The sequence below is a fragment of the Microtus ochrogaster genome, unplaced genomic scaffold (assembly GCF_000317375.1).
Source record: "Microtus ochrogaster isolate Prairie Vole_2 unplaced genomic scaffold, MicOch1.0 UNK83, whole genome shotgun sequence".
Taxonomy (NCBI): Eukaryota; Metazoa; Chordata; class Mammalia; order Rodentia; family Cricetidae; genus Microtus; species Microtus ochrogaster.
The window spans coordinates 161372-172138 of NW_004949181.1; positions in this window are offsets into that span (position 1 = coordinate 161372).

Genomic DNA, 10767 nt, shown 5'->3' on the forward strand with positions numbered 1-10767 from the left:
GTGCTTTGTTGACAGGACCCTGTTGGGGACTTAGGAAGGGTTTACTCCTCTTTGAGTCCCCAACCAGAAACTGCCTGCCTAGAATCTACAAGTGAGGACCTCGGTGTGTGGCTCAGTGGTAGAATGCTTGGCTAGAGTCTACCAGTGAGGGGACGAGGGTGTGGCTCAGTGGCTCAGCACCTACCTAACGTGTATAATACTTTAGGTTCCATTTTCAGCACTTCAAACCACAACAGACTCAACCGTTGAGATGTGAGCTCAGTCTTGCTAGGACATTTTGAAGTGGCATGCTGAGTGCCTGTCAGAACTGTCCTTTCAAAGCTCATGGGGAGCTTTCTCCACAGAGAGGCTTTGTCCACACTTTCCTACTTCTGGGTGCTATCCCCACCCCCACTGACACACACACATTAGTCTAAACCCCACTTTAGAAACTGCCTCCTCTGTCCTTCCAAGAAAACCATGTGACTTACATGGGAGTCTGGGCAGTCTTTCAGGGTGGGCTGCTGTCTGCATCCAAGAGGACAGTTCCATTGTAAGAATATAACGTTAGAATTCAGCTTCTGCTAAGGCCACACTATCCAACAGGCACCCTACCGAGACATTGTCTGTGAGTCCCTAGCTGACAGACTCCCAGATTCTAGAATATCTCAAGTGAGAAGTGACTTTACACCAAACGGGTGCTGGTGGCCATGCATTCTGTACTCTTGCCATCAGAGAGCTTGGCTTCAGGCTTGTGCTGTGAAATCTTCCCTACTCTCTAAAGGTATAAAACCAGACTCAAGTCTTCTCTCCAGGATGCTACTGTGTTACACATCTGTCTCTGGCTCTAGGGCCTAAACTCTCCTTAGAGACCCCCAGCACGCTGCTGCCCCTCTGTCTGCGGCAATAGTGAGTACTCCCCAGTCATCCTCCGTGTCCCCCTTGACCTCCTCCTCCTGAAGCTTTTCACTCATTCCCCAGTGGCTGCTGACCTTCAGACTAAGCCAGGAGAGCCCCAAGTACCTCATCATACATCTTGGTAGTCTCAAGGAGGTGCAAGCCAACGGTTTTGGCTTTATCACAAGTGTCTGCCTTGCAGAAAGGATATGACAAACAAGTCATCGTGTGTTGTTGTTATAGCTGTGATTGCTTGATTTCAGCACTCAGACATCCAGGCAGCTCAGGGACCAAATGGCATCCCTGAGGCCTAGCAGCACCTGCAAACATGTTTACTCTTATCCAGGGAGTGCTTAAACCATAAATAGTTGCAACTGTGAAAGGATTTAAGTGTGTATGTATGTGTGTCTGTGTGTTGTGAATAATAATAATAATGATAACAACAACAACAAGGAATTCCAGCTTTTTAAAAACTGTCCAATAACTGAAGATGAAATTGGTCTGTATGGGGCTGGGCTAAGGGTTTAGGGCCAGTCTAGAGGTGCTTGGAATGCTGGCCAGAAACTCCCCATTTTCCTTTTGGGAGCACCTCAGTTTTGTTTGTGTTCAGAGATCCACAGGGTTTCCTGGAGCCTTTTCCCACTTGCTGGAATAGCTGCCCTGGGGCTGCCTCCTGCCTAGATCTCAAGAGGCCCCTGCTGCTCAGAGAAGTGTGTTTTCCCTGATGGTATAAAATATGATGAGTGTGGAGCTAGCTCCTACACATCCTTTCCTGGAAACAGAGCTAAGAGCAATCAGGAGGGTAAGCGGAAGAAAGCAGGGCCTTTCGCTGCTGGTTCATTTTGGTCTTTCAAAGTCCTTCAACTTCTGTGCAACCTTAAGTACCCATAATTAAGCCCCAGAAGTGGGAGGTGGGAGGATGGGGGGCTGCATAAGGAATCCTGCACCTTTTCTTACACAACCCTCATCTGATGAGTGGGACTGGAGGACCCTTTCAAAAGACAGGGTGCTGAGTATCTTCCTTGTATAAGAGGCCCCACCAGGCCTCAGCTTTCAGGGCTGCTTGCTTCTCTCTGTAGGCTTGCGAATTCACATAGGACTGCCTCAGGTGGCCTCTCAGTGCAGTGACTCCTCCTCTTGAGTAGCTGGGTGACTGGTTCCAAGCTGATCAACTCCTCCGAGGCCCCAGTCTCTCCAGCTGTGAGGACACAGACTGTCAAGAGTTCCAGGCCTTCTAGAACATTGGTTGTCAGCATTAAATTTCCCTTTCTTTGGCTGTGGGGGGATGGAACTGGAACCCTGTGTTTCCAAGCATTCTGTGCTGAGCCAGGACCCCAGCTCCTCTCTGGTGAATTCCAGAGAAGCACTCTGCACTGCACTGCAGCCAGGCACTGGTAGAGCCCAGACAAATGCCCTGAAGCTGAGCCATGTCCTCAACCCCCAGTGATGGGGCAAAAATCACAACTCTCATCTTAAAGGAAAGAAGAGAGTTTAATTTAGAGCCGTTTTGAGTGACTGTGGCCCAGGAGCATAGATTTAGGTCACCCCTAGTTCCATGTTTAAATGTGGAAGCAATCTCACAAGTTTTATAGTTTTACAGAACAAAGAAAGTCATAAATGAAGGCAAGTCAAGTTAAAAACACGGTGGCTACATCAGAGAAGCAGGTGCGGTGAGATGGGGAAGCTTTTCTATAGCCACAAGATGCTGTCTGAGCTTTGGGATTGGCGGACGCTAATATTCTGCCAAATTAATAGATTCTAATGTTGGGTACCAGGCCCATGCAAAATAATGGGGAACAAGCCACCAAAGTCTTTTCTTTTTCTAGAAACCAGAAGCAAACTTTATTCCAATCACTGCGGGGTACAAAACACTTCCAGTGCACTGGGGCCACAGGTCAGAGTTGGGGTTTTTGATACTGTGACAATGGAGGCAGGTTTGAGCCTCTCCTTATAGTAAAATCAATCACCAGAGGTGGGTCAAAGAGCTTTTACAATCTTGAGGTCAGGCTTAATGTAATGTTACATTTTAAGTTTTACAACTTTTAATTATATGATGCTAACAGGATGTTTGCAAAAATCTGTGGCTGACACACTACTTTTGGCTGTTCCTAAAAGAACACAAGGCAGAGAGTAGAGTCCTGTAGGGGGATAGTGAAAAAATAAGGAAACACAACACAGGGAATCCCATAGAGGCAATAGTTGGAAGCTAACCTGTGTCCACCGTAATCTGCCTAACTGGAAATTCTCTAGCTGGGAGACAGGAGACAACTGTTAGAAGTTTACCTTTGTACATAGTGGTTGCTAGGATGTCTTCTCTTAAGGCAGAAAGTGGTTGTGAAAGGTTAACAGTGGCTATCAGCTTTATTTTTCCCAAAATGTGTGTGGATTTACAATTTTATATTCTGGGCTCTTCACCACAACGTCTTATCTGTCCCTCACAGGATGCTAGCTGAGACAGAGAGGAGCTAGGAGTGGCTGTTCTGGGAGGCTAGGACTAGCCCTAGATAAGGTAACTAGCCTTTGGATCTGCACCATCCCAGTCTGCCCCAGTACTGAGATTCTCAGCAGTCAATCAGACTTTGCAGGCACAAATTCTCTAAAAAACATATTTTACATACCCATCCTAATTCCCTCTCTCTCCCATCTTCCCCCTCCCCCCAGTCTACTCCTCAGAGAGGGTGAAACTTCCCATGGGAGTCCACAAAGTCTGTCACATCACTTGAGGCAGGACCAAGGTCCTCCCCATTGTATCAAGGCTGAGCAAAGTATCCCTCCATAGGGAATGGGCTCCAAAAAGACAGGTCATGCTCTAGGGATAAAATATTGGTTCCACTACTAGTGGCCCCACAAACTGCCCAAGACACCCAACTGTCACCCACATTCAGAGGGCCTAGTTTGGTCCTATACAGGTTCCCCAGCTGTCAGTCCAGGGTCAGTGAGCTCCCACTAGCTTGAGTCAGCTGTTTCTGTGGGTTTCCCCATCATGGTCTTGGCCCCTTTGCTTATAATATCACTCCTCCCTCTCTATGCTGGACTCCAGGAGTTTGGCCTAGTGCTTATCTGTGGATCTCTGCATCTGCTTCCATCAGGTACTGGTTCTACGATGACAATTATGGTAGTCATCAATCTGATTAAAGGGGAAGGACAGTTTAGGTACCTTCTCCATTATTGCTTAGATTCTTACCTGGGGTCATCCTTGTGGTCTCCTGGGAGTTTCCCTAGTGCCTAGTCTCTTTCAAGGTATCTTTTTGCTTGCTCCCCCTACTGTCCTTTACCAACTCGACCTTCCCAATCCTTCGTGTTTCCCTCCCTGCTCCCCTTCTCCCTTCCTACTCCCATTCCAACCCCCTCCCCCCCATGCTGCCAATTTACTAAGGAGATCTTGTTTATTGCCCCTTCTCTGGGGCATGGGAATCTGTGTATATTTCCATTAGGGTTCTCTTCGTTTCCTGTCTTCTCTGGGGTTGTGGACTGTAGGCTGGTTATCTTTTCCTTTATGTCTAATATCCACTTATGAGTGAGTACATACCGTGTGTGTCTTTCTGTGTCTGGGTGTGAAAGGGCACCGTTTGAGATCTCCCTCAGAAAATGGAGCAGTGTCTCCACAGGTCAACTCCACAGTGACTCTGACCTTGTCAGTTGTGTTGAAGTTCCTGATTCTCAGCCAACACATACCAGGGTTGGGGTGGCTCCTCTCCCCTCCCATGTCCCCATGCCTTCTTCTTACTCAGTTGGACTCTGCCCTTATCTTGGGCACCTCAAGGGATACCTTCATTTTTGTGGGCACGGGGTGGGATGAGAGCTTAGTAAAAACACTGTCGGCCTTTATCTGTGGCTGCAGCTCTGTCCCCAGGGAGGCAGCAGAGGAACCAAACCCGGAGTCTTCACCTCTGAGGCCTGGGGTAGTGGCACTGACAGCGAAATTAAAATCCTCTCCCTCCCTTATCAGCGTCCCCAGAAACCTGTCTTGGATGCGGTGCTTACTCCTGGCCGGCCAGGGTGTCTAAATATCAGTGTGTTTTCCACAGTGCAGGCTTCTAAATCACAGCTGCTTAGCAAGGGGCTTTAAAAATAAGTATTTACTGCTTTTGTTCAGCTTATAAATGCCATGCATGTTTACCAGGAATAATTTAGAAAATATGTGGGAAAAGTAAATAAGAGAATAAAGCCCTCCTCAGTGCCTCCCTGAGACAGATGCTGTCAACTCGGAGAACTTCTGTTTGGACTGTACCTCCTTTTTCATTCCTTCTCTCATCCACTCTTTCTTTAAATTATTTTTATTTTTTGTTATAAAGTAAGTCAAAAGTAACCAATACAGGTCAAATAAAGCCCTCCCCCCATACTCTTACCAGGAACCTATCTTTTTATGTCCTTTCACCTCTCCTCTCCCTCTCTTTCCCCTTCTCTTTTCTCCTTTTACTTCAGTCATCTCACTGTGGGCCAGCTGAAGCCTTCAGGTCACCCCCTGAAACAGCGTGTGTCCATCCTTACCTGCTCTATGTGTTTTTGATTTTGATGGCCAGTTTGCCTTTTCTGTTGTAGATTATATGTTTTTTTGTTTACACACATACACAAACACACGCACAGAAGCACACACACGCATACATACATACATACATACACACACACATACATACATACATACATACATACATACATACATACATACAAGAGGTGGAAAAAGGTCTTGGGCCATGAAGAACTGGCACTGTGGACTCAGTCCTCACTCCACCTTCTGCCCAGGAGGTTTTTAACTGATGACAACTTTGCCTTCATTTTCTAAAGGTCTGTGACACTAGGTTATTGAGTCTTTTCTGAGAAGTCTCTATGGAGTTGTTACTTACTTTTAGGTCATTGCTTTTTATAGTCTGTCCATATGTTTGTAGTTGTTATCATTTGGAGAAACACTCTTTTGGTCTTAGCCTTAATCACCCAGATACTGCCTTTCCAAATGACTGTTGTCCTGTTTTTGTTTTTGTTTTGTCAACTTGATACAACCTAGAGTCACCTGGGAAGAAAGAATTTCAGTTGTTTTCCAAATGGCTGTTGTCCTGTTTTTGTTTTGTCAACTTGATACAACCTAGAGTCACCTGGAAGAAAGAATTTCAGTTGAAGAATTGCCCCCATAAGATTAGCCTGTGTCTAAGTCTGTGGGGCATTTTCTTGATTAGTAATTGACTTAGGAGGGCCTGGTCCACTGTGGGTAGCACCATCCCCGGACAGGTGGATCTGGACTGTGTAAGAAAGCTAACTGAGCATGAGTCAGTGAACAAGCTAGTAAGCAGAGACCTTTTATGGTTTCTGATTCAGCTCCTGCCCTGCCCTTCCTCGACGATAGACGGTGACCTGGACATGTAAGCTGAAATAAAGCCCATTTTTTTCCTAAGTTATTTTTCATCATTATGTTCGTCAACAGAAAACTGGCACAGTTGTTACATAATTCTTCTGTCTCTGCTACAGATATATCTACTTGGGCATTCTTTTGAAATAACTGACTCTTCAATGCATTAAATATTTCTCTTGATAATGGTATTTGCTTTCATTCTGTATAAAATGCTTCAGTAAGCACTGCTGATGCTTGTGTTAGATTTTTGTGTAATAGAAGCAAAACATCCCACAAACAAGTTAAAAGGAGTAGATGTTTGTTTGAGTTGGTTGTTGCCAAGGTTTCTGTTCATCATGTTTGGGAGAACGGGATGGACAGAAGCCTTGACAACCATAGCAGATAGGGAGTGAAAGGAGCCCCAGAAAACATGCCACCAATCAGGCCTCATCTTTTATAGTTCAGTCACCTCCTAGGAGGCTTCAATTTTGAATTCATCAGTGGATCAACCTATTCATTAGGACAGAGTGCCCATGATTCAAGTATCTCTTGAATTGAGTTCTTGATGAATTTATTAACATAAAAATAGAAGAATCCCAGCACTCAGGAAAGAGAGGCAGGAGGATTGGAACTTCACCAATCTTGCCGCCTCTCAATCCAATTAAGCTGGCCATCAAGACTGACCATCTCAGGTGGCCATTCAGGAAGACCTTGCATTCTGTCTGTGCCATCAGCACACACCTCCCAGCTTCTACTTCAAGATCGCATGTGAAATCTTCAGAGATGTAGGCCATGGAGCGACTGCTGGGATATAGCTAGGTGCGCCTGGACTTGACACTCTTCCTGCACCAGGGAGTCAGTAACAGGCTAGTGAGAACCCAATATCCCAGCTCCTTCCAGACAGAGTTCTGCTCTCACTCCCTCCTGATAAAACACTTATATTCTAATCCTTCCTGACAGCTTTTCTTCCTTTGAGACTTTGGAGTTTAGCTTTCTTGAGTAGTAGTGTAACTATTCATGTTCATCGCTTCTATTGTACAAATGTATTTCAGACAGGGTCTTGTGTAGTCCAGGCTGACCTTGAACTCACTCTGTAGATGGTCTCGAAGTGCTGATCCTTCTGCCTCTGTTACCCAAGGATTTCTTCTGTTGTTTTATGCTAATAAATGTATTGGGAACTATATTTACTTTATTCGACAACTAATCACACCTTTAGTCCTGACTATTAACATTTCTGTCGTTAATGATTTCATTTTATTTATTTATCCATTTGTTTATTGTGGATTGTAAGGATGAAACCCAGAGCATTCTGGGTGGGCTCTACTGCCATGTCACGTCTTTAGCTCTGTTTATGTTTTTAGTATGATTATTTAATTTAAAAGCATTATAATGTCCTAGTTTTTCCGTTTCTGGTTTAACTGCATTGGGGCCTGCACGTGCCTGCTACCTGGAGGCCAGGAGTGTTGGACTTGTTGGGCTTCTGTCATATCCACCTACAAGGCTATTTATTTGTAAGTCTTCCTTATTTTGCTGGAAAGAATGCATATCTCTCAGTGCCTACGGCACAATTCTCTACATATCTGTTAGATCCAGTTTGCTACTGGGTCGTACAGATTTCTCTATCATAAGTAATTTTTTTTCTGCAGTAACAATTTCAGAAAGAATGGGTTTGACTTTCCTACGCTGATCATAAATTTATCAGTTTCTTCTTGGAATTCTGTCAGTTTTGCTTCATTTATTTTTGAGCTCAGTTGCAATGAGGTGCATAAAATCCCCAGCTCTCGTATCTGCTCTCGGAGTCTCTTCCGTTTATAATCACAGAGTCCTTTATCTCTGTAAATGCTTTCTGCACTAAGTCCGATAGAATCTGCTCCTGGAATTGCTGTCCTCTTCTGCTTGCATGCTCCTGCTATCTGGGCTGCTATGGCTGTGCAGGCACTATCGCTCCCAGGACCCTCGTCAGCCTCCAGGATGGTTAGATTACCATGTGCGTCTTGTACTGAGCAACAAATCTTTAGACCCAGACAAATCCAATCTGTTGGACTCTATCTTCTGCTTTGTAACTTAAATCAGTTCATATTTATTACAAATATCATCATAAGATTTTCTGCTTACTTTTTTGATTTATTTATGTTTATTTATGTTAGCTTTATATGTTTTTTCTCCCCTTTCTGCTCCCTTTTCTGTTCTACTTGATGATTAAAGCTTATTGACTTCCCTCTGCCAAACTGAAAATTCAAGATTTTATTTTCATTTTTAAAACAATTATAATTCTTACATGTTTTGGAAGCTTATGGTATAAGAAATTATAAGAAACAAAAAATTTCCCCCAAACATCAGTATTTTCACCACCAGAAATGATTTGCTTAATATTTTGACATGACTTTCAGAATTTTTTTCTATTGTTTTTGTAAAAATGAAATAAACTTACAACAACTTCAAATAAAGGAGAACTAAGCCATGAAGAAAGGCTAACAGTTGTTGGGGGTGGAGGGATGGCTCACATACTGGCCTTACTTTGTAAGCACAAGGACCCAACTTTAGCAAATTTCCAGGACTCACGCAAAACGAATGAGCACTGTAGGAGGAACCTTTGGTCTCAGCACTGGGAAGGACAGTGCTATGAGAACACTTCCTGTGAGGACACTTCCTGTGAGGACAGGAAGATCCGTGGACTCCCAGGCTGCCTCGTGCAGCCTATCTGGTGCACTCCAGGCCAGGCAGAGATCCTGTCCCTATAGGAGGGGACTGCATTTCTCAGAAATTATCATATAACTCCACATGCACACACACATGCATGTCCCACATATATGAAATTCCTAACTCTTCTATCTGTTCATGGAACCCTTTCTGTTGATAACCACAGAGTCCTTTATCCCTGTAAAATCTTTTTATGTTAATTTCTATAGTATTGGCTCCTGGAATTGCTATAGATTTTACATATGCAATCTGTTGTCTTTCTGATTCTGATTTATTTGCCTTTCATGATAGTTTCCATGATAAACGCTAGCCATTTTCCTGGAAATGACATAATTTTGTCACGTTATTTCATGGCTAATGGTTTTCTCATGGCGAATGGCCCCTTTCTAGTTTGCTGGCTTCAATAGGTATTTCATGGTAGACACACACATCTAAAGATTGGAAGCTAGCATCCACACATGCGAGAGAATATGCGGTGTTTGTCTTTCTGGGTCTGGGTGAGCCTTCTCAGTATAACTTTCCTCAGTGTATGTATTTTCTTGCAGTTTTTATAATTTTATTTCTTTAGAGCTGAGTAAGTCCCATAGTTGGCTAGTCTGTGTCTCTTTGCAGGTGAGTTGAGGTCACTTACTGATTCCTGTAATTTGATTGGTTGTTTTCTGTGTGGCTTTGTTATTGTTTGTTCTTTTCTTTTCTACCCCCTTTATTATGGATTTGCTGATTTCTGGATTGGACATGACAGGTTTTTTTTTTTTTTTACCTCTCCTTTGTTCATCTATTCCTCTTGTTAAATTTATTTTGTTTTATTTTTATTTTAAAATTAAAGTTTTACTTTTTCCCAAGACCTGTCTTTGTGTAACTCTGGCTGTCCTGAAACCAGGTTGGCCTCAAAGTTACAGAGATCTGCCTGCCTCTGCCTCTCAAGTACTGGGATTAAAGGTGTGGGCCACCACCACCCAGATCTATATTTTTAAATATTAGTTGAAATATAGTTATATCATTTTCTTTCCTTTGAGAGAGAAAGAGAGAGAGAGAGAGAGAGAGAGAGAGAGAGAGAGAGAGAGCACCTGGTATTGGATACTCAGTAAGGAGGTTCATCCCTGGGAAATTCTAATTCTCTCTCTTTCAGCAGTTATTAATTGTAGTTCTTCATCTAGGGTAGGGACCCTTGAGATTCTGCCACCAGCCCCTAGGTTGGGGTGTCAACTGGTGTTGGAACTGTTCAGGTCTCATTTCGGGAGCCTAGTTGTTGAGATTTCATGGGTGTAGCATCCCTGCCACAGCTAGAAAGCACAGACTCTCAGCAGGCTTCCTGGTCCTCTGACTACTACAGTGTGTTCATTCCTCTCCTGAGATGTTTCTGGAGCCTAGGGTGCAAGGGTTGTGTTGTAGACGTATATGGTACTGGTCACCACTACCCTTGGTTTTGATCAGTTGTGGCTTTCTGCAGTGGTCTCTCTCTGCTGCAAAGAGACGCTTCTTTGATGAGGGGTGAGAGCTACACTTATTGGACCAGGCTAGAGCACAGAATGTCTTTTTTTCTTTTGTCAGGGTCTCACTATGTAACCCTAATTGGGTCTTGCTATTTAGACCAGGCTGACTTTGAGCTCTGCCAGTCTCTGCTTTCTAAGGTCTGTGATTAAAGGTGTGTGCCACCATGTCAGACTTAAAATGTTTTCTTTCTTTCTTTTCTTTCTTTTTGTGCTGTCATAATTGAGAGCAGCCCAATTTCCCCTCCACCTATAGCACTCCACGCTTTGGAATCCTATAGTTCCTGTTTGGGTATCACAGTGCATGTTTGACTTGAAATGTCCGTATTTCATTGTCTATCTTAAGCGGTAGCTTTGCTGGATCCAGACATCATGGTT